Here is a 25,959-nt window from a genome sequence, read left to right as displayed (position 1 = left end):
ACTGCAGAGAGGATCTGTAGCCACTTCTCAGCTGCATCTGGAGATACCTGATCTTGGATGAAAAGAACTGGTGAACTTTTGATAAATGCTTTGCTGAGATGAAGTCTGAAGACCTGCCCTCAGGTGTGACAACAAGATGCTTCTGCAGATATCCCACAGAAATACAGATACTGCTCCATTAGATTACATTAGAATTACATTTCACTAGCTTCGGTGTCAATCCAGGGGAAAAGTAAAACATTTACTACCCTGAATCCAGAGGGACAGCACTAGCAAATTCACCACCTCATCCTGTCTGTGCGGCATAACTCTCTTCTGAGAGTGGAAGACCGTTCTGTTTCTACAGCCAGCGTGCTGCAACTGCTAGTAAGGGAAAGAAATAATTTCTCCATGAAAGACAGCAGGGCTGGAGTTCATCTGCTTGTAAATGAACTCAGATCAACATGTCACAAGTTATGATCACTGCTTCTGGACCTGGACTTCACTCCCAAACGTTGCCACATTAGAATGGGAGGGCCAGGGTCTCACATACAACCAGCTACAAAGTGTCTACCATCATAGCTTAGCTACTTTCTGAGTGTTAGCAGGAGCCATCACTGTGCCCTTCTGGCCCAGCTGGTTTGCATCCCATCTTAATTCTGTTTACTCACGGTCCTGCTGTGAGTTTTATCAGATGTGCATGGCCTAGTGGGCAACCACTGTGTATTCCTCTGTTCAGCTCTTCAGGTTTGACAAGGACAGATGTGAAAAGAAGTGGAATAGTAAGAAAATGCAGTGTACTAACAACAACAAAAACAACAGAAACTTTGGTAGCAAATGACTGCTTTTTGGCATTGCACCTAGCTTGGACATTTTCTCTGAACAATAACAAGTCAATAAATCACAATAAGCTGGTTGGAAGAGAAGTGTTTAACTAACTAAACCACTGAGCCTTATCTGTTAGCAGATAAGTGGGAACCAGATTAAGGAGATCACTAACTTTAAAGACAGGTAGCATGGATAGGAGGAGCAAAAATAGATGTCATGTTTTCTCTTTCTCTAGATTAACACAGCAGCAAGGACATAGAAACAACAAATTTGAGACAAACTTTTTACTAAAAGAAAAGGATACTCAACTCAGATTCTCAATCAAATGCTCCATTCCTTACACTTTCACCAACACTTTCAAAGACCACCTAGTTTGCACCAGAGGTGTACAAAAAAATTGACATGAAAGACTCCAGCCAGTGCAAAACACTGTGGGCAAGAAAGAATGAGTACATTACAGGATTTTCTGTATTCCCTCACTGTTTGAAGTTAAAATTTAACTATTTTTCATGCTACAGAGGTAGCTCTGAGTAATCACTATTTCTGTCCTCTAAAACAAAACACAGATTGCCTTTCATAAAACTGTATTCAATGAAGGATCATTGGTCTGGGGAAATATCTAAATGTTTCTATAAAATCAGTAGAAACAAAGCAAGACTGTAACTACCCTGTATTACAACTTTTCCTATATTCCAAAAATCTTTTGAAATGGAAGAATACATATCAGCATATATTTTAATAGGAAATTTCAGGGGAACATGAAATGCATTTAGCTGCTCTGCAGAATGAGTAATTTAAACAACATTTACTCTGAAAGAAAATGCAGGTATTACTTCCTGCTTCTCCCCCATACCACACAGGCACAAAAGGAAATGTCTTGAGAAAATTACTTTAATATTGATATTCTTCTTGTAATAGAGTCCTTGTTACTAAGGCAGGACTCAGAGCACAGTAGCACATTACTGGGGCTGGAAGGTAAAGGCAGATTGATGTTTAACTTTGCAGTACGCTTTGTAAACTGGGAGAATGGAAAAGTAAACCAAAATCAGGAAACGCTATTACTGGTCATAGAGAAAGGCACTGGAGTGCCAAGCCTCTTGCGCCGGAAGAGTTCTGAGCGAGTGATGCTGCAGGAGTTTAGCAATCCAGGCCCAGCCCCAGGGGGAGCATGAGGCGTGCAGTTCTCTGACTTGCTTCTCCCTTACAGTGGGCAGAGGGGAAAGGAGATGTCGGATATTCTTCTGTGGCAGCAGTGAAGCAGGACACCCAAACAGCAAGTTTTTTTCACTGGTCAGTGAGGAAGGCCAGGAGGGGAATAGAAGCACTTGTTCAGCTAGGAGAAGAGTAAGGTGGCAGCTACAAATCATTCTGCAACTATTATCTGAGAGTGTTTAACTAATCATCTCCACTGTTTTTCCCAGGCATGTCTGGGATTGCATTAAGTCAAAGAACTTTTCATTTGCCACATAGAGGAGCCAGTGGCAAAAAGCTGCTAATGCCTTGCCTGACCCAAGTGAGCCTATAGAGCAGTCCTTCTCTGTCAGTGCAGCAGAGCATTCAGCGGACTCTACTTATAGTGCATGTAATAATACTGAGTAACAGTTTCATGCTCTGGGGAAAACAGCCTTCTTCACATTCCCCTCACTCATTGCACACCATCTGCAATCAGGCCCCAGTTTTGCTCATTGACTCCTGCACACTGTGTTTTCAGTGGACTTTTGCAGAGGCAAAGAGAAAGAGGAGTTTAAGGATCAGAGCTTTACATTGTGAACTGTGTTTGCCTTCTGTTGTCCTAAAATACCTTTAGTGCACTTCAAGGTGTCAAGAAATGACAGTTTCTCCTGCAAGAGGTGAATCACCAGAGGTGACAACAGAGGGGAAGTTCCACAGCTCAGCAAGACTTCATATTAATCTGTTTGATGATCTCTCATCACAACCCACAGTGCCCAGACATACTAGGGAACACTGATAACTCACTCTCAGTGTGAAAACTGAATTTATCCTCAAGAAACAGGCAACACATTCCTGTGTTTTTCAGATTTCATCTTAATGTAATCAGATACAGAACCCAACAACTGTTGGATGAGGCACTCCCATAGGATTATACAAAAAGAGCATCATATTCAGGGGACTGCTTCAAACTACAGCCTCCAGTGGTCTCTGCTTCTCCCTTTATCCTCTTCTGCTTCTGAACCATGGTACTTATGTGCTCTGTGTGATGTTCAATATTACCTACACTGAAGTCTTTATTTCTGGCAACAATTAACACACGCTTCTAGCTCTTACTGCTCTGTGATAGGCCATATAAGAGAGGTAGAAGCCAATCTGACAAGTATGATGTTATTTAAAAGACCTTATTTGCAATTATAAAACAAAGATAGAAAAAAATCAATTTATATCAAGCTCAATTAATATTGGATTTTCATAATCCTATATTTTTAGAATTAGGTTTACAGCAGACTACTGTTGACTTTGTGTCTGGAAGGGTTTGGGGATGACTACTTAATGACATTGGTCTTCTAAAGCAGTGTTTTGATGTCTGCTGCCAAGGGCTATTTTTATCATCATGGCTCTGTAAATACAGAGATGTAAAACATCTAAACCATCAGAAATATTTTGTTTAGAAATACTGCATTTATGTGATCCACCATCTCATCCAGAAATCACTTCCTAGTACTTTCTTTGTAATGCAATTATTTATTTCAGTATTTCCTACACATTGGAACAATCTTGCCTGTACTGCAAGTCACAAACATCCTCTAACTTATGGTAACAGGCTCCCTAGATATTCCTGTTTCTCAGGACTCTAACAACTTGTCTGTTCAAAGACAGCCCAATAATTTATACATTTCGTTCAGTTACTTAGTAGATCTACAACTCTTGTTGTATCAGTAGATAGAGCATCCTTGCCTAGATTTGGGTGTATTCCCTCATTATATTCTCTTCTGGGGTAGCTGTTGCTTTGAATTTAAGGAAAGGGGAGAAACATATAACCTGGGACATGTTGCTTAGAAGGTTATCCCATTGGCAAGTGGCATGACAGTATGTGCCTCCAGAATGAAAACTGAGTATAGCTGACAGCCATATCATTCTATAGGTCATGAATTTTAAGACTAGCCAGAAACTCTAGACTCATTAAAAGTGTTCAGTACAACTTCGCCAATGCTTCCTTTGCTTATAAATTCTTAGCATTCATTTCACCAGGTAAAAAAATACTTAAACAGTATCTTTTTGGTCAAGACTTCATCTTGTCTCATTACTACTTGCTGCCCATACAATTAATTCAACTAAATCTTTCAGGAATATTTTAATGTATAGCTATGAGAAGAAACAAATACCCTTCCTGTATTTCATTACACAGTTTAAAAGGATCCTTTCTGGCTCATCCCATGCAAAACTCCTACTGAAATCACAGGGACAGGAATGCAAGATAGGGCACTTTGAGCTTTTTATTGTTCAAAAAAAGATCTCTGAAGCAAATACGATGTGAAGTTCCAGTAAGTGATAAACTTCCTCTTTGGCTGATGTCATTCAGTCTTTTTCTTCTTGTTGCTTAGTCAGGATTCTCTAACCACAGATTTTAAGCATCTCACCTAACATTTTCACAGATGTGGTTATTCATAAGGACACTATTCATAATGACCAGTTTAAACCAGCGTACAGAGATGTCAGGAAGTCACACAACACAATTACCATGTTTTGAGAAGCCTCTGATTTTCTGTGTGAAACCTGAAAATTCCTAAGAGGGCACCTATTTGGTAAAGTTAACTTTTATCACATTTTGAGAGCAAAATCTGCCTTGATCCATTATTCTGAAATAATTAAGGCAATAGTTGCCTATACCTAGAATCTTAAGTCGAAATATGAATGAATGAAACAACTTTTAAAATCACTGAATTCTTGTTATGATCAACAGGAGAATTCTGGCTTCTTTGAACATTAGAAAACCTGAGCATTTATTCATTTTCCCAGATCCAAACTTAGAAACCTGATTTTAAGTGATTATATTTTGTAATACCTTGTGATACAGCTCACTGATTTGGGACTCAAACCACACTTAAGTTGTTATACTTCCCCTGACTTTAAGCAGATACAGCAAAATCTTTTTATTCTGTTTAATTCTTCTATTGCTCTCATCACAATATCAGACTGGAAAGCAATAAGGAGCCTAATTTCCTACATCTATCCAGATGGAAAACACTAATATTCTGAAAATACCCCAGGCAAATTAATGCCTTAATTTTGTCCCGGTTTTAGAGGGGCTTTTGACTACTGCTGATTATATTCAGTATTAAAATATAAAGTTGTTTATTTTACAAAATGTACCCCTTGCAAGATGTACATACTGTATGCTAAGGTGCAGCGGTTACACCTGCTAGTAAGTGTTGAGGTACCTGGTTTTTGACAGACAAAACCAAGAAAGCAGCTCATGAAGCCAAGTGTCTTCATGTTTGTAATTGTCATCCAAGCTGCACAGATAAGGACAACAAACCAACTCATTACACCTATGGGGAATCTGGATCTGCAATTAGACCTACATAGATAAAAGTATTTCCTTTCTGACAAGGCACGTTACTTTAATTGGAACTTCTCAACATGTTGTGATTCACGTTGAGAAGGTGGTCTTGTATGGACCCAGCAGAGATCCTGAGTCATAAATAGGATTTCTGAGACCTAAAATAATAGTTATAAATTCTGATCACAACCACATAGCAAGATCCTAATAACCTGGCCTAGAACAAGACATCAGCATCTCAGAGAAGTAGTAATCACTATAACCTGGAAGTGTGTGCTCATTTCTGCTTTAAATCTTTCATAATTTAAAATAATTAATCATCTCACGTTGTTCATGTCAAGTATTGTTTCACTTTCTTATTTTTATCACTTCTGAAACCTATGGAGAAAACCTCCTGCCTGAAGAGGTAAAATAAACCAAAACTGGCATTCAGAAGTGAATTCTACTTCTACTAGAAAGGGCAGAGCCTGTGATATCAGGGATATCACACAAATGTATCTTCAAGATCCATTTGGCGCACAGAAAGGGAATATGTAACTTTAAAAATATTTTTACCTTAAAAAAAAAATCTACTAATCTAGGGAAAATATTTTTGTTAACGTTTACAAATCCAGCTTGCTTGCATTTACATTTTATTTGTAATGAATCACTAAAAGGATTAGGAAGGCAGTCAATCAACTAAGAGGAAAAGCAAAGTTTATGCAGACTATTTTTAGGTTTACAAGCCCCATCACGAGGAGGCTCCCAGCTCTTGGAACAGCCAGAAAGCACCATGGTTTTGCAAATAAGCCATGGTCCAGATATATTTTCAAGATGACTATTTCTCTCCAGCTTTGTAGAGAAAATCAATATCTTGTTTTCAGATGTGTAAATGTAGTCGTCTCTCTAAAGTGCCCCGGTCAGTTTACCACACGTTCAGCAGCTGCTTCTTTCCAGGCTATCCCACGATTCCCAGCCTATGAGGATTGACAAGGCAATGATAAACTAATGTGCCCCCTCAGCTCTGTGCGCAGCCCATTGTTCCGGCAGCTGAGACCCTCTGCTTCTATTTGCTTTCTCCCACATACATTATTCAACAGCCCAGGAAAAGGCCAAGAACCTCTTTCATTCAGGAATTCTGTATTAAAATAATCAATTTCAAACTGAAGCGGGGAAAGGAGGCTTGCTACAGGCGAGGCCTATTAATAAGCCACCAGTCTCTGCCATTTGCATTGGAATCATGCTATCATGAGGTAATATATTATTATATTTCTTACCCATAAAAGGAAGAAGAAACCTAAGAATACTTTCCCCTCTTTCTCAACAAAAACATTAATTATAACAACACGTTCTTGATGTCATATTTTGGCACTATTTCCAATGTAAGCACGTCATTTGTGAGGGTCTATATAATAGACTACATAGGCTTGTAGTCTATTTGATTTAGAAAGTCTTAGGGAGGGAGGGAGATTTATAGTTCTACAACAGACAGAGAACCTGGATGTTAAAAATAACTTAAAACACTTTTTCTGAATGTTTCAGAGGATCCAAAATCCATTATTCTATGCAAATGTTTTCCTAGCATTAGAACATATTTGGCTGTGCCAAAAAGATGCATCAACACTGTTAAGTCATAAACCGCATGACATTCAAGTGCGGTGTTTCTCCTTACAGTGCTACCAGAAAGGGAACACAGGAATAAAGACAGGACAAGTCATTACAGTTGCACATCATGATTTTTTTTTCTATGGCACATTTAAGGAAAATAAGACCACCACCTTCAGAAAAAGTAAAAAGTGTCACTTCTACAGCCAAAGCACAGCAATCTCTTGCAAAAAATCCTGCACAGAGGTATTGCTTTTTATGGTATTAATTGGGTCTATTTATCAGGGCCAGTTCTGCTCACTCACCAGTTAAACTATCCTACTGTGCTGTTGAGTTTTCAGCCTAACTTTTCCTCTCGCTTTTCTGGCATCAAACACATTCATGTCAGCAGCATTTTTAATTTGTCCACTCTTGACATCTTGCAGGTCAATAACATAAAAGAAACACTGAAGTCAATAGCAAGAAAGGATGGAAAACCTCAGACCCATGGCCATGGGAGTTAATGGGAGGCATCTTACCGACTTCAAATGGTATTGACCATTGTCCCCTTCTATATTTATTTTTCCCTTCTTTTCTACATGAGATATCGTGATAGCTCCTTGTTATGAATGTTCCACCCACTATTTGACATTTCTGCTAACCAAGTATTGTCAGTATTGTTTAAAAGTGATTGAAACCTGGTAAGACTTTGGTGAGGTAAACATTATATCTATTTTACCAAGCAGCATCATCAGCCTAGCAAGCACAGGGGTGCTGAGTGACTAACTAAAGCTGGTCACAGACAAGCTCTGCTCAACTTCATTAAAAGGGAAAAGCTGCACTAACAGCCCCATAGTTTCTGCTCAATATCTTGGCTGCGAAGCCAAACAAAGTGTAAAACTTCAGACACTGCTTTCAAAAAAGTCTGAACTTGCAACTCAGTAGGGAATAGCAAAATAAAGGAATTTGACCCATTCTGATAGCAGAGAGAGGATTTTTTTACCAGTCTGTTCTGATGTTGGCACAGAATCTACACATTTAGAGATTGCTATTCTGACATGAAAATCCAACAAGTGTTTGATGTTAGACAATCTAAAGTGAAAAAGGCTAAAAGTACTGGGATTTGTGCTCATGAGTCACTTCCAAAGCTCAAAACGCTCAGTGAGTGAATAAAACATTCCAGAAAGTGCTGCGTACAGCATGAAGCATCCAGCTTCAATAAGCAGATTATTTTTTTGCCAGCCGATGAGGAGTGCCATGTAACTATTCAAACTTCTGTTTTGCACTCAGGAGAGTTTCATTTCATAACTGTGCAAGAGATGTGCATGAGACTCACCTAGAGATGAGGCAGTAAAACACTTCATTGTGTCCAGATTTTCCATGGTCTGAACATACCAAATCCTCTATTTTCACTGTGCGAAACAAACCAATCCTTCTGCTTAGCATTCATAGTTTTGAGGATAAGACATTAATATGCCAGTGGTCAGCTGGTACCTGCTTGGTGGGGAATAAGAGAGCAGAACTTTGGATCTTACACCTTTGCACAAACTATTCATTTTGCAGAGATGAGACCAATTGATAAGGAGGGAGAAGAACCAAGTCAGAGCAAGATAAAGGATATTCCAGTCCCTTCCCCTAACGAGACATGACTTCAGAGAAAAGGAAACTTGGGGAGCACAAGCAAGAGGACTTGTGGCAGACTGACTGAGTCTGTGCAGCTGAAGCCTGCACCTGCTCCTGCGAGACTGCTATGCTGCCAGGTGTAGTAACGCAGATGTAGTCTACAACACTTGTACAATGTGCTTTTACCTGTATCACTCAAGACATGCTCATTTTCTCAAAGTCTGCCTTTAAAAGAAGGCTAGTATTAAATTTTACCATGGGTTTTCTCTGTCAATACACCTTTAAGAATTACAAATATATCATGATTACTCTAAAAGAGCCTCAAATCCTGGAAATGTCATACTTCTTTACAAAGCTCTATTTCTGAACCTAGTTACTCACCACCATTAAATCTCTAAAATTAATACAGATTATCTAAAATATAGAAGCAACCCCAAAATATTTCTAGCATTGAATGAACTAATTACACTTCCACAGCAAAGCTGGTCCACAGACCTGTACATAGTTTCTAAAAATAGCTGGTATACAGTTCTTCCATACAGAATTTGCTCTCTAGAACACCTCCAAATTAAACCTACTGCAGTAATAATATAACTGGGGATAGGAAAAATATTAGGAAGTGAGACTGTCTTCCTTGCACAACTAACTCAGGGTTTAAAGGAGTGAGAGATCTCTTAACATGTGCCAAAATCTTGTGGCCACTGTAAAACAAACTCTACTTTTCATTTTATTCTAATGGAGTCATTCAAAATGCATAGTGATACAAAAAAGAATAGAGTTCAAGACTCCATGCAGGCAAACTATACAGTTCTTTTTCATAGATATGTTTACCTTTTATATGTGTCTCACTAAGTTAAATGCTTTAGTAACTGTGGGCAGCTTCAGTTACTTGTTATTAGATCTTTGATGTAATTCTTCTCCAGTGTTCAGCATGTGAATTTATTCTGCAATTTGCACTCAATGGTTGCAGTAAGCCCAACATGTACAAAGACAAAATGCTGTCAACATTTATCTGCTGCTTTATACATGCCTGGAGCAGAGCAAAGGGAAAGTGGCAAGCTTTTATATTCCTGAACTCAAAACACGCTACATTCATTTGAGACAGTGCAGGATAAAAGACAGAGTAGCAGAGATGAAAAAGTAAACAGGAAGTGAAAAAAGTAAGGAAAGGATAAGAATAAGAGACAAAAAAGAAAAAAATCCCAAATCAATTCAAAAGAGAAAGAAGAATAAAATAGAATGCATGGTCAAAGAGAGAAAGAAATCAAAATCTTAAAAATAAACTCAGACCTGTAACATACTGAGTTCTCCCAGGAACAAGCAGAGCTCCCCACTGCTACGAAGAGGAGCCCAGTGGTAGCAAAAAGGCAGGTCTGACCACTGCCAACTTGGGTGACTGCAAACACCAACAGTAACAGCACGCAAAGGCAGTAATTCACACCGAGTCCGGTGCGAGTCTTGGCTCCGTTCTGAACATATAAGCAGCGAGTAAGAAAGGAACGATTGTCTGCCAAATGGGCATGCACGAACTTACACAGAGAAAGAAATTTGATTCTCAAACCTCTGACAACTCAACAAATTGCACAGAAAATGTCCATGTATCTCTGCAGTATAACGAAAAGCATTCTGGTAGAGTTAGGAGGGAGAACATCACAGAATGAGTAATTCGAAGGATAAGCCATATGGGTCCTGTATAACTATGGCTAGTTCAAAGCATAATTTTTCCTTGGAAATCGATACATCTATACTAAAAATCCTAATGGGGACGTACAGGTTGCTTTTGTTTTTCTGGAAAATCGTTGAAACATGTTATTTCTGTAAGGTAAAAGCAAATACGTATTATTAGAAAATCTCACCAATTCCAAATTCCAAGATTTTTACTTTTTGTTATATGTGGTGACAAAGGTTTTGGACTCTCAGAATTTTTCCACTAGCAGAAATTTCATTTTTATTCCTATTCTATTTCCTCCTTCCTTCCTTAACAAACAGATTTTTAAGAAAGGAAGAAATAAAGATATAAAACCTATGCACTGCACTTGCAGATGAGTTGAATTGCTAATTACATCTTGCAGACCAATCCCATAAGGTGCCAAATCCCACTAAAGTCATCCAGCAGCACTGGAACTGGACGGTGCCCAGCACTTTGTTAGGAAGATCCTTGCCAGTATTGAAATGAGCTGCATTGTAATATTACATACTTGCTACTAGAACTGATCCAGAGAAGGGCTAACTGTTCTCAGCTCTGATTACCTCTCATTGGGAATTGAGAGCACTTGGCAAGATCCAGCCTTAAAGCTGTCTGGCACATTATCCTATTTCATAGAGTGATTTATTTTAAATGAAAGCATATGGATAGCAAGTGTCAATGGTGCCACAATGCTAATGTTAGGTGATGCACCCATCATACATGAGAAGAAATGTGGTCTCTCCAAGCAGAAGATAGCAATGCATACGCTTCTGTCAATAAGATCCCACACACATTCCCGATGAGCACATTTATGAGCTCCTATTATCATTAGTGGGAGGGGGATGGGGGACAGCCATGTCTCTACGTGTTTTCTGTGCTAATCTGAGAGCTGGACCAAATCCCAGTACTTGGGTCACTTGTACACAGAGTTCTCATTGTGAATCAGGGGTAAAATGGCAGCCTCTCAGTCGTGCTTTGAAACTATGCATTTTTTAAAACTTGTGTATGCATAAGCCTCTTATTTAATGAATGACTCCCTTTGTATTTACATGTTCCACCATCCACAGAACAAATAGGGTTTAGTTGTTTGAGAATGAAAACTTCTAGTCCTCAAGGGAGAGAAGGGAAAGGGAAAAAATAGTTGCAGCTATTTTATGGAAGTGGTAAAAAAAAAAAAAAAAAATCAGTTAGCCTCTTAGTTTTAGATCTTACCTGATCTTCAAGGCATTCTGTGGACACAAATGTATTCTTTCTTAAGTTACATATTCCACAGCTTCGATCAGAAAAAAAATTCTGATATAAATGTAACTGAAACACATTGGTTTCAATGCAGCTGAATTCAGATCAAAAGTGGCCAGAAAAGTTATTTTAGGCTGCTCTGGATCATTATCCTAAATTAGAAGGGTCTTACCAGACCTGAAGGCTTCTTAATCTTATGCCTTTTTTATTCTTCCCTTTAAATTCGGCTAATAAATAAATTAAAAATATGTGGCAGAAATAATTTCAAAGGATTTAGCAGCCAAGATAGGAATGTACTGAAAGCATCATTTTAAGTTGTCTTGATTTCCAAAAGGAAATAGTTATAAATTAGTTCTAGGGCACTCTGACTCATTTGTAAGAGTGGTTCAAGAAACTCTTCAATATTAATTAGTAACCTGTGAATTCAGCCTATGCAATTATGATGAGACAGTTCTTTGGGTATGAAAGAGCTAACTTATCATATTTTTGAATTCACCATCTATAAGCTTGAATATTTTTGTATTTCCATATTTCTCAAGTAGCACTTAATTTAATCTTATCCCCATTTCTTTCAATAAACCATTGTTGCGTCTCTTAAGCAGCACAGCTTCCTCCTCTAACTCATCTCCCCGTGAAATTGGTTTAATGAAGCAGAAAGGTATGAAGCATTAACAACACTGGAATTCATGTGGTAGCACTTCATTTTTCAGAGGCACTCACATTTCCTACCTAATTTATAAAATCAGCACACAAATGATTTTTATCACAGCCATTACATCAGTATAAATTACTGCCTTTTCTATAACACGGCAGTTAGTCAAACTGTTGAAATTATATCTATTAGTCATAGAGAGGAGGAGGGAAAAAGAAAAACCTGTAGGAAAGATTTAGTGTAAAATAAGGACTGATAGCAGCCTTATTGAAACACTAATATTAATTTACCAAATGAGCCCAAAGTGCGGATATTTTGCAAAGGAAAATTAAAAACACACAAAGTAAAGCAAATAGGTCAATTTGTAAGGAACGAAAAAGGAAACTCAGCAAACAAACTATGCTGTATCAGAGGCAGTCAGAAATGCAATTAGGAAGAAGTTCCTCACAACCCAGAAGGCAAGACATGCCTCACTTCCAGTCATAGCCCCACTTTCTCCCAAGCTTTCCCATTCACCTTGTTGCTCTAGCACTGATGTTCTGCTTTTGTGCATGGTAGCGCCTCCAAAATCATCGTTATCCTCCTAACTTCTTCCACGTGCACCGTTACCTACTTACATCCTGGCTGTTCCTTTCCAGGCTAGTGGGAATCAGCCCCTACCACCCATGTTGCCACAGAGCAAAAATACCATGATGCTTGCTGGGAAAATCTTTTCATGTTCTCTACTTTCCCAGTGAGTATAAACCAGGGCCTACGTCCCTATTTGCAAAGTTGAGACTGTAAGAAAATAACTGCTCACTCTGCAGATGCATCACATACTTGAAAATACTTCGGTCTTGTACTGCTCTGTAAACAACACCTGTCTCTGCTAGATCTGCTGCTGGTCTTACAAGTGTGTCCTGGGCCTCCTTTCCTGTTTGCTGTTCTTCAAGCATGACTCCTTCTAGAACTGTTCTGTAAATTCACTGTTATGGCTTTGTCAGATCTCTCCTCCAGATCTGCCTATGTGAAATAGCCATCTGATAGGGGACAGATAAAAGGTCATCAGGAAATAGTCTCAGCATCATGAAGATGCTCCAGAAAAATCTACTCTTCCTACAACTTTTATTCGCACTCTCCTTTTTCCAATTATTTCCCCTTGATGTACTTCCTCCCTCAGACCGGACGGGAAATGCTCGGAGGCAGGGACCACGCCTTCTGATTTGTCCTCTCACAGCAGCAAACATAATAGGACACAAGGCTTCATGGACACTGCTTGATGTCATTGTCATTAGGGGCACTAAGTATTAAAATCAGGTTAAAAAAAATCTGAGCTGATTACGTTGTCAGTGCAACAGCATGAAACATGCAAGGTGCACACAGTTCAAGCTGCCTTTCCTAGGTGTGTTTTGCCTTATATTTTCATCTCCTTCTGCTTATAGTTTTCATTAATTAGCCTTTCCCTCTACATAACATCAGGGACTTTTTGCCTGGCTTTCTCTAGTTCCAGTGGATGTGATACTGATGTAGTAGTGTCTACTGATGGCACCTTGTGGCTAAACGAGAGAAATGCTTGGGAATAGGAATAAGCATGAAGCAAGACAGGAAAATATCAAGAAAAGGCTATAATATGAAGAGCATATCCCTCCTCCCATAGTGACTGTTGCAAAAAATGGTGCAACACTGTAAAGCTTGGCAGACCTCTCCTTGGCAAGGCACTGCACAAACACTTCCTGCCTGCTGAGGGCACCAAGAGCTGCTCCCCCCGCACCCCGCAGTCCCTCGTGGAGTCCAGGGGTGCAAGCAGGGGACTTGGCCTAAAACCTCAGCACAGCAGGAGGCAGGAGAAGGGGGAAGGGGCCTGAGGCTTGCACTAGGCAAGACGAACTGGCAAATCCAACTAATCCAGTGTGCAAGGGGGAGAAAGGACCCAGGCTTTATCTGCCACCCAGAGCCCCTGTGAGTCTAACACCAGCTTTGCTGGGTGCCCTTCAATTCCGCAGAAGAGAAAGTCAGCCTGAACCCAGGGACTGGTTTCTGGTCTGCACTGGTCAGCAAAAACACTGATCTCCATTACAGCCCTTTCTGCATCCGTTTTTAGAGGCACTGCGTACCTGCTGCCCTGGGATGGGAGGTAATCGCTCTGAAAAGTTGATGGTATTGGAGAGATTCTGAATGCCTGATGATCACTGTTTCTGGAGGCACACAGTGATGCATTTGGTCCCCATCTCTCTAGATTGTCCCCTAAAATCGCAAGTGTGGGTGGCAGGTCCTAAATGGGCCCAGACCTGCAAGTCAGCTGCTAGTTTGCAGTTGTGGCCAGGACTCAGCATGGTGTAACCACAGCCAGTAAGGTCGCTGGGTCCTTGATGACTGGTTCAGGCACAAGCCCTGATCAGGACAGCCATCAGTGAGGCACAGCCAAAGCTGACCATATGCCAGCACTAGCTCTGTTGGTATCAATGCAATCATGTTCCCACACACAGAAGTAGCTGACAGGATTCCCACAACGTGATAAGTAACAATGGTGGGATTAAGAGACAACAAGGGTCACAGATGTACCCTACAGATAAAGGGTATTTGGCATCAAGCAGTATCATGTGAGATACATCCTAGGCAGAGAGCAGCAAACAAGGAGGGTGAGTTAAGGTACAGACAGATGGGATACCTAAGCCAGCCGAAGGCCTCCTGAGAAATGCTGCAACCACATGAAGAAAGCATGACATTGTCCAAACCAGTAAGCAATAACAAAGCTGGTTTAGAACAAGGTTGCCTCTCATTTACTTCATATTCTCAACTTTGGTTGAGTCCAATCATTTCTTTCCAACCAGTCCAGGTATTTATCCTGCATGTTTCTCTAGATCCCACTCTGGTTTATATTACCTTTAATATGTCATTAGCATAATCCCCAGATGTTTTGAAGCCCTTTTAAGAGCTGGCTCCAAGTTTCTGCCCCCAGCTTTCAGTATAAGTAAGCAGCATACATGTCACTTGGGAAGAGCAACAGGAGTCCTGCGGTTTGCGCAAGATCACCCAATAGATCAGACCTCCTGCATTCCAGAGATGGGAACACATAATTACAGGATCTAAACACAAGTCCTCACTCCAGGAGAAAACCTCCATGATGGAAAACCAGGGAGGTTCATTTCAAGTGTGAAGGCCTGGAAACAAACCATGCTACAGCTGGGTATATGAAATCCTGAAAAAGTATAAAAAAGGTAAAATTTATCTTTGCCAGGTAGACTTACACATTCTCAGCAGACTAAGGTCTTCAGACCCAATCAACTGTCATGCAAGATGTTAAACAAACAGCTCTACATGTCTCATATAAACAACCAACACAGAAGAAATTACCCTCATTGTCCATCCAGGGGTTGGTGCATCCATATTAAAAGGTAAATGAGACTTAACAACCAGAACAGTTTATAAGCAACAATACAAAATAAACAGAAAACATTTTTGTGCCAGACCCCACCTGCAGCTATATCAAGACACTGTGTTTTTCATGGCCTACCACAGTACTATACACAGTAATTCTCAACAGCTTTAATACACACAGATTTTGCATACAACTATACAAAGGTGTCTTGTCAGGCAAATTCTGGGCTTTCCAATCCAGGGCTTTCCAATCCAGCAGAGAGAATAATTCCCTTTTATGATTAAAAAAAAAAAAAGAACTCAATGAAAAAGCACGCTGTGATATGAAAAGCAAAATGACAGACTAAGAGAAGAGATTCAGCAGTAGCTGGTGTAAATTTTTTTTTTTTTAGAAAACCTTTTTTTCCTTTCCTATAAAAACACTTTCTGTCATAAAATGACGCTTGCGACTCCAGTACTACTTTTTGTCCTGGCTCTACTTAATACTAAAAGGAAACTAACACCAACAGATAAAGAATAAAAGCCTCACATCAAGGAGAACTTTTACCTGGAAAAGAAAAAAGAGTGAGAGAGTCAATGAAGACTTCACTATTCCATATTACTTGGAAGATGCTCAGACACCACTGTGATAAGCAGCCTCACAGAAACTTGGGAAAGGTTGATAGCTGAAATTGAAATAACTTTTATTTTTTCCAAAGTAGATGTTTCACAGCTTTTTTGAAATAGTAAAGCTAAAGGCTCGTCTTTACCTTTTTGTGTAAATAACTTCCTTTGCCTGGGGTGTTCATCATCGGTTTGACCTTAAAATGCATGGCAGTGTTCTTAGCAATATTCAATCAATGGTAGGATTAAAGGTGAAATCAGTTACACAGAGGAAGCCTACTGCTGTTTCACCAGTGTGGTGGCTCTAATCTCCCTCCGAGAGACTAAAGATCATAACTGATTTACTTCTCTTCCCTGGGGAACAATTTTCTGTAGCCTGAAGCAATCAGGAAACAGACTGAATTGGCTTTAATACCCATCTGCCCTAGGGGGGAGAGACTGTGAAAAGCTACTAGGTTGTTTCTTCTTCATACTTGTAATTAAATAAACTATGACAAATTTGACAGGCAGAATTTCTAGTAGTACCGGTTGTCTTAAAACTTCCTACTCAGTGTGTAATTGATATATAGCAGCTATTCCCAAGCAGTACTGGAGAATATTTAAACATTAGTGATCTTCCCTCCATGACATGATTTAACCTATTGGCAACATACCTCTAATTTTCACACCTCCAAGAGACAAAAATAACTTTTTCAAGACTGTGAGACATGTTTACGCACAAGTAGGTGGAGCTTACTTTGATTCCCCCCCCCCGCCCCTTGACTGGGATCTTTCTATTATTCCAAAAATGCCAGGCATGTAAATGAGATGGTATTGACATAATGGAGAAACAAACCTTAGAAGTGGTACCTAAAAAGTTTTTATATCAAAGAAGGGCAACCTGGGACGATGAAAGAATTTTCATATAGATTAATATCAAAGTACATATTACTAACAGCTTAGTCAATAAACTTTTGTTACTACTATTTTTCAAAACAGTGCCAGAGACAAAGAAGATAAGTTTTTCTCTGGCAAACTTTCTGCAATTCAACACATTTCCCATAGTTGTCATAACATAAGAATAATGACATTTTATAAATAAAACCAAGGTTTGTATTTTATAGTGTATAGAAAGCACAGGAGAGATAAAGTTGCTGTGAGTACAGTCATTTCAAATATGCTGCTGCCTACCTCAGCATGAGACATTTTTAAATACTCCATGGAGAAGGCAAGTGAACTCATGATTTTTCAGTTTACTGCATTAGAACCAGAGACATCTTTTTTTCACATGAGCTTAGCTGAGACAGTTTACAGTTACAGACAATTCTGGGTTTTTTCATAATCATTTCACTAGCTTTATGCTTATTCCTACATTACTGGAGGAAAGAAAAGAATTTACAAAATACTTCAGTTTCTCTGGCCAGACCTGTTGCCAAATGATACTGAGGTCTGATATTCTGGCATTCAGAGGTGAAAGAATTGCTACTACGCCTGCTAAATGTTTTCAAAGCACAGTACCAACCCTCTGGTGGTGCAGAGGATGGCATTGCTTACCCCTGTTTCACAGATGGAAACATAGACATGGAAATACAACAGAGGCTTTGTCAAAAACATGCACTGATATTTTTGCCCAGCTTGAGGTAACTCAGCGATAACCTCCCAATAAGTGTCTACAAATCTGCTTATGACAGCTTTGAAAAATAACCCACATCAGATGAGCCATGCTTCCAAAAATCAGCATTACTGAAGAGTTCGCATATGAAAACATTTTAATCCTTTGTAGGACCAATGATGAGAAGCTGAATTATGTTTATCAATGTCAGAGGACAATACAGCAGAATTATCACCACCTCTTTTGGTCCACACTGCCTGCTGCATCCAATTAATAACAAAACGTAAAGGAGATGACCCTGGTAATCAACTATCTAAAGCAGATTTACAGGCTTTAGTTTTCAACAGTCACCTATTACAACAAAACTATCCAAGTCTACTCAAAGCTCTAAATTAGGATTGCTCTCTCTGAAGATCCATGGGCTGCTACTCCTAAATACATTTTCCAAAAACTGTCAGTCAATATGCAGTTACAGACTTTTAACAACAACTTACACAACTATCTGAAAAACAGAAATTCTGTGCTGTAACATGCACCAATGTGGTAGCACGGGACAGATTCTGCAAAAGAATCTTTTGTACTTCTCTGGTGCCTGAAAAACTGCGGAGAAATTGAGGGGCACCAGTCCTGAACCTGTAATTAAATTCCCAGTGCTATTATGATGAATTCTTCCCATCAAAAAAACAAAGGAGCTTAAATAAAACAAACAGCAAACAAGAACTGAATGAGAATCTAAACACATAAAGCCACTCGCCTGAAGATTTTTATTTTGCCAAATTGATAGTAAGGAGAATTGGTGGATATATTTCTTTGTTCAACTCTGTACTTATTTTTTATACCATTCTTCAAAAACAAATTATGTTTTAAAACATCGCAAGTGTTTAAACTGAGTATTTTATATTTTTTATTCGGCTAAAAGAACACATATTTAGCTACAAACACCTAAGACAGGTGAGTAATTTTCCTAAGAGCTAAACATTTACCTGTGTGTGATTAAGTGATACAAAGAGCCAGTGACAGCTAAAAATCTACTTCATGCTGAGATTGCTGACAGAGAAAATTACGCTGCAAACAAAAATCTGTTCTGTCAGTTCTCTACTAAGATTTGAAGAATTCAAATATACTCCAAGACTTACAGCTAGCTTAAAAAAAAAAGTGTTAACATATAAAAACCAGCCATTTTAAAAAAAAAAAGTCCCATTTCCCCTATTTCTCTTCTGCACCTGCTTTTTATTGCAATAGCCACAGGCTGTAATAAGACAGCAGTGTGGCTTCGAGCCTTGATACAAAGGAAGCTCTGTCTGAGCCAGTTACTCATCCACATGACATGATAGCTCCCATTTCCTCCTCAGTCTTGCTTTCCCAGAGCAGTGACAGAAACCACATTGCAGAACTGTCAAGATCCTAAAACCTGATTGTTAAATGCCAATTACCTTGATTAGGTTTCCTAAAAAAAGGAAAAAAAAAAAAAAAAAAAGAGTGAGAGATGCAGACTAAAGATTTACCTGCTATGCTCTAACTTGATAAACCGGAACTCAAGCATATCTTGTCTGCTCACAGATCCCACCTGTAGATCTGCTCAAAAAACATAGTTGTTTCACTTCAGCTAAGAAAAATTGCACCCAGAATCAATCACTCACAGTAAACTTTCCTGTAATTTTTAAACAGTGGTTTGAAAGTCTCATTTCTCTTCAAAGAAGAAGAATTATCTGTAAAAATGGATGTAAAGATACCTGGATTTATTCAAAATTTTCCAAGGGAAACAACAATACCATCTGGCTGAGAAATTTAAAATCAGACTGAAACCAATAAAAAACAGGAGGCAGCCAAGAATAAGGCTGTTGGGCCTCTGAAATTCACTGGAATGGAGGACACTCAGCATTTAGAAAGATGAAACACAAGTCTTTATCCTGAACTTGAAAGGACTTGCCAATTCCTCTGAAGACCAACTCCACCACAACCTGCACACAGAGGCTGGTGTTCAGCCCCCAAATCTATTTATTCAGCGGCTAATGCCAGCATGACAGCAACAAGAAGGTAAGGGCATGAGGTCAGAGAAGTGCAACTACTACCCTGGGGCATGACTCATCACCCACCACGGGTGCACAACCCCTCTTGCCTCCCTGAGTGTAAGCAGAGAATGACATTGTGTAGGGCATAACATAACACCACGGATGGACAGATGTGGCCTCACTATTTCAGCACTCAGTCCTGCTAAGTGCTTGGCCTGTCACCTTCCTCCTTGGTTACTGGGCAGGAGGTGAGAAAGAGCACCAATTTGCTTCAGCTGCATAAGCAGAGCAACAGCGCACACATCCTTGGGCCTGGCTGGGAGGCAGAGCATCATGGCAGAAATAATTTTTCAGTTGCTTGGCTCTGTTACCTGCTGGCCTGGGGATAGCCCTGGCCGGGGGAGAAGGGGAAGGAGAGCCCAAGGAAGGACTCTGGTTCTGGCTCTGTGGGGTACAGTGGGAGCAGCAAGGAAGGGAGGGTGGCATTGAAGATCTGTCCCTGCATAGCAGGCCACATTCTTCTTCTACATGCACAAGAATTAAATATTTCTGAAAAGCCTTGAGCTGGCTGCGTTTTAACCCTCAGCTCAAAAAAATCCATGCTCAACTACAACCACCCTAGATCTTGGTCTGCAATGCACAGCTATCTTGAGTGACAGGGCACCAGGTAGTGTGACATCACCATCATTACAGCAAAATCATACTTGCCCTGCTGTGACCCCACTCTGTGGGATGTATGGGTCTGCAGACACACCCCATGTGCAGTTCTAGGTTTCTCCCACAATCAAATGCAAGTAACTTGCCAATTCTTCAGTGAGGTTGTGGGAAGTCATTGACTATCTGCACTCAATGGCTTTGTATCTTAATGAAGATACAAAGTACATCTTCATTACAGCTTCAAGCTCTGACGTCTTACTACAAATATTAAAAGTTCCAGCCTAAGTTAAACTGGGGCCTGGATTGTAACCCTGAACACGCAAAGCAGCAGGAGCCAAACCCCTTTTCTATTCCAAGAGGATGTTTTCCTGTAGCAGCTATAGCTGAAATTCAGGTAAAGGGCCCAAGTTAGCTGTGCAGTCTGGTAAACAATTGTGACATGTATTTTCAAACAACAAATTTAACTGTAACTCTTATTACAATGATGCACCACAGAGAGTACAAATTATCCCATCCTTCACATCAGTATGCCTTTCCTGACCCTCTATTTCTTTTTCTTCTTTTAATTAATTACCTTTACTTTTATGTCCCCCTGGTCCATCTGTGCAGCAGTGCTATGAATGAGCCAGAACTGCAGTTGTAAAAAGAAAGGGAACATTTATAATTTTTATTTAATTCTGTTATGTGGCTCATTGTTGAACACAGAAAATAATTTTCTATAAAGAAGGTTCTGGCTCATCAGCTGAGAATAATCTAATTATTTCCCCTTCAATTACATTTAAAATAAATTATTTTTAAGACTCCTTGCAACCACTTTATCACCCACACAACTCCTGTTGCATATCAGGAGGTGGCAGACCAAACAGCTGGGGATTTCTGTACCCACTGTCAACCTGTTTCAGAGACAGTCTCCAGACACCTGACTAGATGCAATTGTCCCCTGGGAAGAAGCATGCACTTTGTCACCAGTGGTAAAATTTCAGCAAATTCTTCAACACAGAAAGTTTAACACCACCAACTGTTCCCAGCCTGCAGGGTCAAAACTTCTCTCTTGTTCTCATAGATCGCCAAGGAATGACATCTGGATATTACCACCAAAGATAGCTCAGTATGATTCATTCAAACTGGGAAAATCTACAGTTGATCTGATCTGATTCAGGGGTCTTGCTAATGGGTTGCTTTAATGCTCCAAGCCTCAACCTTTCCAAGCAGGCGCATCAGAAATCTGGATCCGAATCCTAACCTTGGCATCCAGTAACACTGCTGAGTAACTCAACATTGATGGTTGTATTGATCAATCATTATTTCACCAGAACTACTGGTGTTACTGAGTAAAACAAACAGTATTGCAGGACTTGAGCAGGGGAAAATTATACAGAAGATGAGCATCAACAAAAGTTATAGTTCAAAAACCCTTTTCCTTCTGCAAAATATGATGTCAAAAATACTGACACAATAACTTTTTAATAGATATTGTCATGAAGTTTTGGAGAATAAGCTTCTAAACTGCATCTCTGTCCTATGCAGAAAAAAAAGAAAAAGGTTAACTTTGCATATCTCTGTTTTTATAATGGGTTAATGCTACAGAGACTCAGATATTTTCCTCAGTTCCCTCCACCTTTGATAGATAAAACAGGAAGATAAGAAAGTTGTGATGTTCTTTTGACCTTCTGCCAAAGGTAAGGACCACCTGTCGATCTGAATTTCCCTTGCAAATCTGCTGGAGCTGCAATACTGAAACTGCACTGCTGGTGCCTGCTTTATCTCTGATTAGCCATCATTTGGGACAACTGTTCAACTGATGGAGCAAATGACTGCACTGAGCTGGCATTTCCTACCTCCCCATCACACAACTGTTTAGAATAATATCTCAATGCAACTGAAATGCAGTTTTATTTCTCCTCTCTCATCCAATCCTAGAAGAATGAGAAAAAGCTTTATACAAAGGTTTATTTTTATCTTATTGGAGAATGATATTGCATACTCTGATGAACAATACTAGGATTAAGGTGGTCTCAAAGAGGTGTTGGTGGCTCAGGATATACCCACAATGCTTAAGAAGAATGTTTCTCTCCAAAGGGCACAATATTGCTCAAGAATATAGTTTTAGTTTGGTGGCAGGATTTCTCAGGATTTTCCTGAATAGCTGCCAAAACCAGACCTAATTGTCTGCTGTCTGTCTTAAATGTCAATGGACATTCCCCAGTTTTCCCTAGGGATGGTTACATTTTCTGTGGTAGACAGAGCAATCCATGAGTACTGTCTGCCAGTCTTTGCTCCCTGAGAGTATGACACTGGAGTCAAGTTACTAGAGTGATTACAGGTATTACTTGTCATCTCCTCTCTCCTTCTCTTTATTTCCTTCTTTCACTAGAATATACTGGTTTAAAAATGGACCTGATCCTTTGTTTACTGTAGTGTCCAACCCTCAACATGTGAGTGGGCTCAGACAAGTCTCTCTATGCTGCTCATCTCGCTAAGGTCACCTTTACCTTTCTACCACGAACTCCTTCACTTCTCTGTCCATCCTCTTTGCATGTGCACCAGATAACAGACACTCGGAAAGCAGGGTGAAAGTTTGGGATGCCTCAGATTAATTAACTGGTCCTATTTTGTTGGTATAGGCAAGTTATTCCAGTCCGGGAAGATATACAAAGAAGCTGTAGTGATGTTCTGTTCAAAAATGAACAATTAAGCCCTATCTTGAACTCAGTGGAGCTGATTCACAGCAGAACTTCCAATAGTTGTAACAGAACTAAAATACAATCTTAAACAGAAAGGTATCAGAAGCATTGGAAGCGAGATCTGGAAAAAAAACCCTGCACCTGCCTGACTCATTTAAGTAGTACACCAGTAAATATCAGGAATGCATCCCTTCTATTTCCCCCCCCCCCAGAGGAAGAAATGACAAGACTTGAAATGCAGAGAGCTGGGTTCCACACTAACTTAATTGAGTTAACTCAGATCTACAGCAGGATGATTCTTTTGATCTGCATATCTGTCCCAATCATTTCTTCGTTGTATGAACACAGCACCCATCAGCCCAGAGAAGTAAACAGGTCCCTGTTGGGCTACTCACTGAAAAAAAACAGAAACTAAAACAGTGTTTCTTTCCTCAATGATATAAAAGTCAGTAATATTCAATATTCATGTAAGAATGAAATACATGGGCCAAAAAAGAGATCAAAATATGCAAAAGCAACTATTCCTTCTCCCACACACACTGTAGCCCCCTTTCCCAGGTAGTTCAAGGCATTTGTATCAGTATTTCGTACCAACAACTTCACTCTGGTACACAGACAGATTCAACATCCTTCCAATTTTTACTTTCCATCACTTATCTTTTTATTCTTATTTTACCACATTGACATCATTCACTGACATAGATAGCACCATCTCCAATGGACACAGGTAGCAGCTTCATGCATGCCTGGGGCAGGGAACAGCTGGCAAGGGGTGATCCAAGGGGTAAAAGGACCCGGGTACCACATTGCTACATGCTTCAGTTTTCTCCCTGTACAGATCAGGTAATCACCCACCATTGTGTATATCTATGGACAAGAGTCTTACAAAATGGTCAAATATTATTTAATAAATTGGCTTCTGCCTGTGCAGACGTTTAATAGATACATTAATTCAGCAAACATTTCTCCTGTTGGTTCTCAACATTACTAAGTGTTTTTTCTTAAAAAACAAAAAAAGTCACTTGGGAACATTAGAAATATACAGAAGATTATTTTGCTTGCCATATTCACAGTATTAAAATCTTTCGCTCAAGACTTCCATTCGTTCAGACAAAAATGATATATTTTATTTTCAAGACATGATATATCATACAAATTAACTATGGAAAAAGTTTAGGGAAAAAAGCACTTCTGGTGCTCTGAAATCACATTAACTCTATTTTGGCTAGTATAGTCTTGTCAGTCACCTTTTCTCCCAACTCTTTTATGAACAAAGTAAATCTGTTCAAATCATGAGTCCCTGCTCTGTCAGACTTAAACCCCAATGTTTGCAAATACACATTTGACTGACAAGCCAATGAACGACACCCTCTTTCAAAAAATGTCCTTGTACACTTAAAAAGAGAAAGGTGTGGTTTATAGATTTCTGATTTATGAATTAAATAGGACCCAGGAGCTATTTAAATAAAATCTCCATGGAAACTTGTATTTCACAAGATAAGCCTGTGAAAGAAAAGAGCAATGAAAGCTTAAGAGGAGAAAATAATCTTAACAGATATAACCTCCTGTAAAAAGTCTGCAAGACAAAATGAATGAAAAAATCCACTTAGAAAGCTGAAGCAAGCAGGTATTCACTACAAATGTTTTGCCAGGACTGATATATTTTAAAAATAATTAGACTGAACCAGCAGCAGGTTGTACACACAGTGGAGGAGCAAACCCCAAACCAAGCTGCAATAACCATTTGAAAGCTGGTTTTCTGAGATGGTAAGTGGTCTTTGGTATGCCACTTTGATTTCAGAAAGTCACTTGTCAGAGCTACAGTAGCCGTACATGAACACATCTAACGTACCCAAAGATAAAAGCTGGATTTTGGGGACTGAATTACAAGAGCTGCACTGGAGCCCTGGCCATCAGGTACCCACGCTCAACTCACAAAAAGGAGCACATGCACGTAAACCTTGCAGATAATACTCAAACTATCCACACACCTTGTCCTACTGCAAAAGTGAATTTCGTCTCCACGGTGCCTGGCTCTGGCAAGGTACAGTCTTCACCTTGATGGATAACCAGGACACTGCCCTTTCCGTGCAGAAAGCCCCTCTGCACTCTTATTTTGAGAACAGCACCTAAGTGGCAAAAAACATTATCAGTCTACTAACATAAAAATAACATACGCTGAAATGCACTCTAAGCTTATCATTACAAATTCACCATTTCTAATGTTTACAACAACAATAATAATAATGATAATGGTGGCTGCCACTTACTCTTCCTTTGGGAAAATTCACTCCGTCCCCAAAATTGTACTCCTTGTTGTATTCCCACCAGCAGTACCCAGTATTCTGGAAGCTGCCCTTGGCTAGCTACCCACAGGCTGCAGTGGCGTTTTCTGAGGTCACGTGTTGCACAAAAAACAAGGCTCCTTATACAGAGTAGAAAGTTAACACTGAAAAAGCTCTACCCCACTGCTGGTTTTCAACACAAGACAGACAAGTGTGAATGAAGAGGTAGAAGGGTGAGAATTCACAGGCATTGCAACTCAAATAGGGAGCTCAGCCCTTCAGGATATCCCCACTGCAAAATGGGTTAATTAATTAATTACAAGCCTTACTTAACCCATAGCCCCAATTATGTAAGCAAATCAAGTCTGCAGCACACACATGACATAAATGGCCTGTTGGGAGACAGCTGGCAGTAAGTAGACTAAATGCCAGGGGTAATCCATGGTATGATACACACTTATTCAGGAAGAAAAGGTTTGCTTGTGTGAAAATGAAAGTCTGAGAACAGTACTACAACCTAAGAAATAAGATAACAAAAGTAATTACATTTATGTTAAAAAAAATGAAGTCTGGCTTTCCTGTTCAGGCAATTTTCCTTAATTGCTTAAAATACCAGATAAGAATATTGCTCATGCATATGTGAATCTGGGGTCCTAATAATCACTGGTGTCAGGTGTTTGAGG

The 25,959-nt window shown here is 39.6% G+C and overlaps 1 long non-coding RNA gene across 1 annotated transcript in view; it reads right to left on the bottom strand.

Annotated features, from left to right (window-relative positions):
* Positions 1–25,314, bottom strand: part of LOC148056696 (uncharacterized) — a 40,986-nt gene extending 15,672 nt beyond the window's left edge. The window contains exons 1-2 of the long non-coding RNA XR_015702448.1: positions 25,262–25,314; positions 24,983–25,120 (exon numbers count right to left, since the gene is read on the bottom strand). This is a non-coding gene — a long non-coding RNA (uncharacterized LOC148056696). The remainder of the gene's footprint in view (positions 1–24,982; positions 25,121–25,261) is intronic.
* Between the last annotated feature and the right edge of the window lie 645 nt (positions 25,315–25,959).

This window comes from Nipponia nippon, unplaced genomic scaffold (genome assembly GCF_047370975.1).
Source record: "Nipponia nippon isolate SJK-2023a ecotype South Korea unplaced genomic scaffold, ASM4737097v1 scaffold_12, whole genome shotgun sequence".
NCBI classification, from domain to species: Eukaryota; Metazoa; Chordata; class Aves; order Pelecaniformes; family Threskiornithidae; genus Nipponia; species Nipponia nippon.
This window is presented reverse-complemented; position numbering and strand designations above follow the sequence as displayed.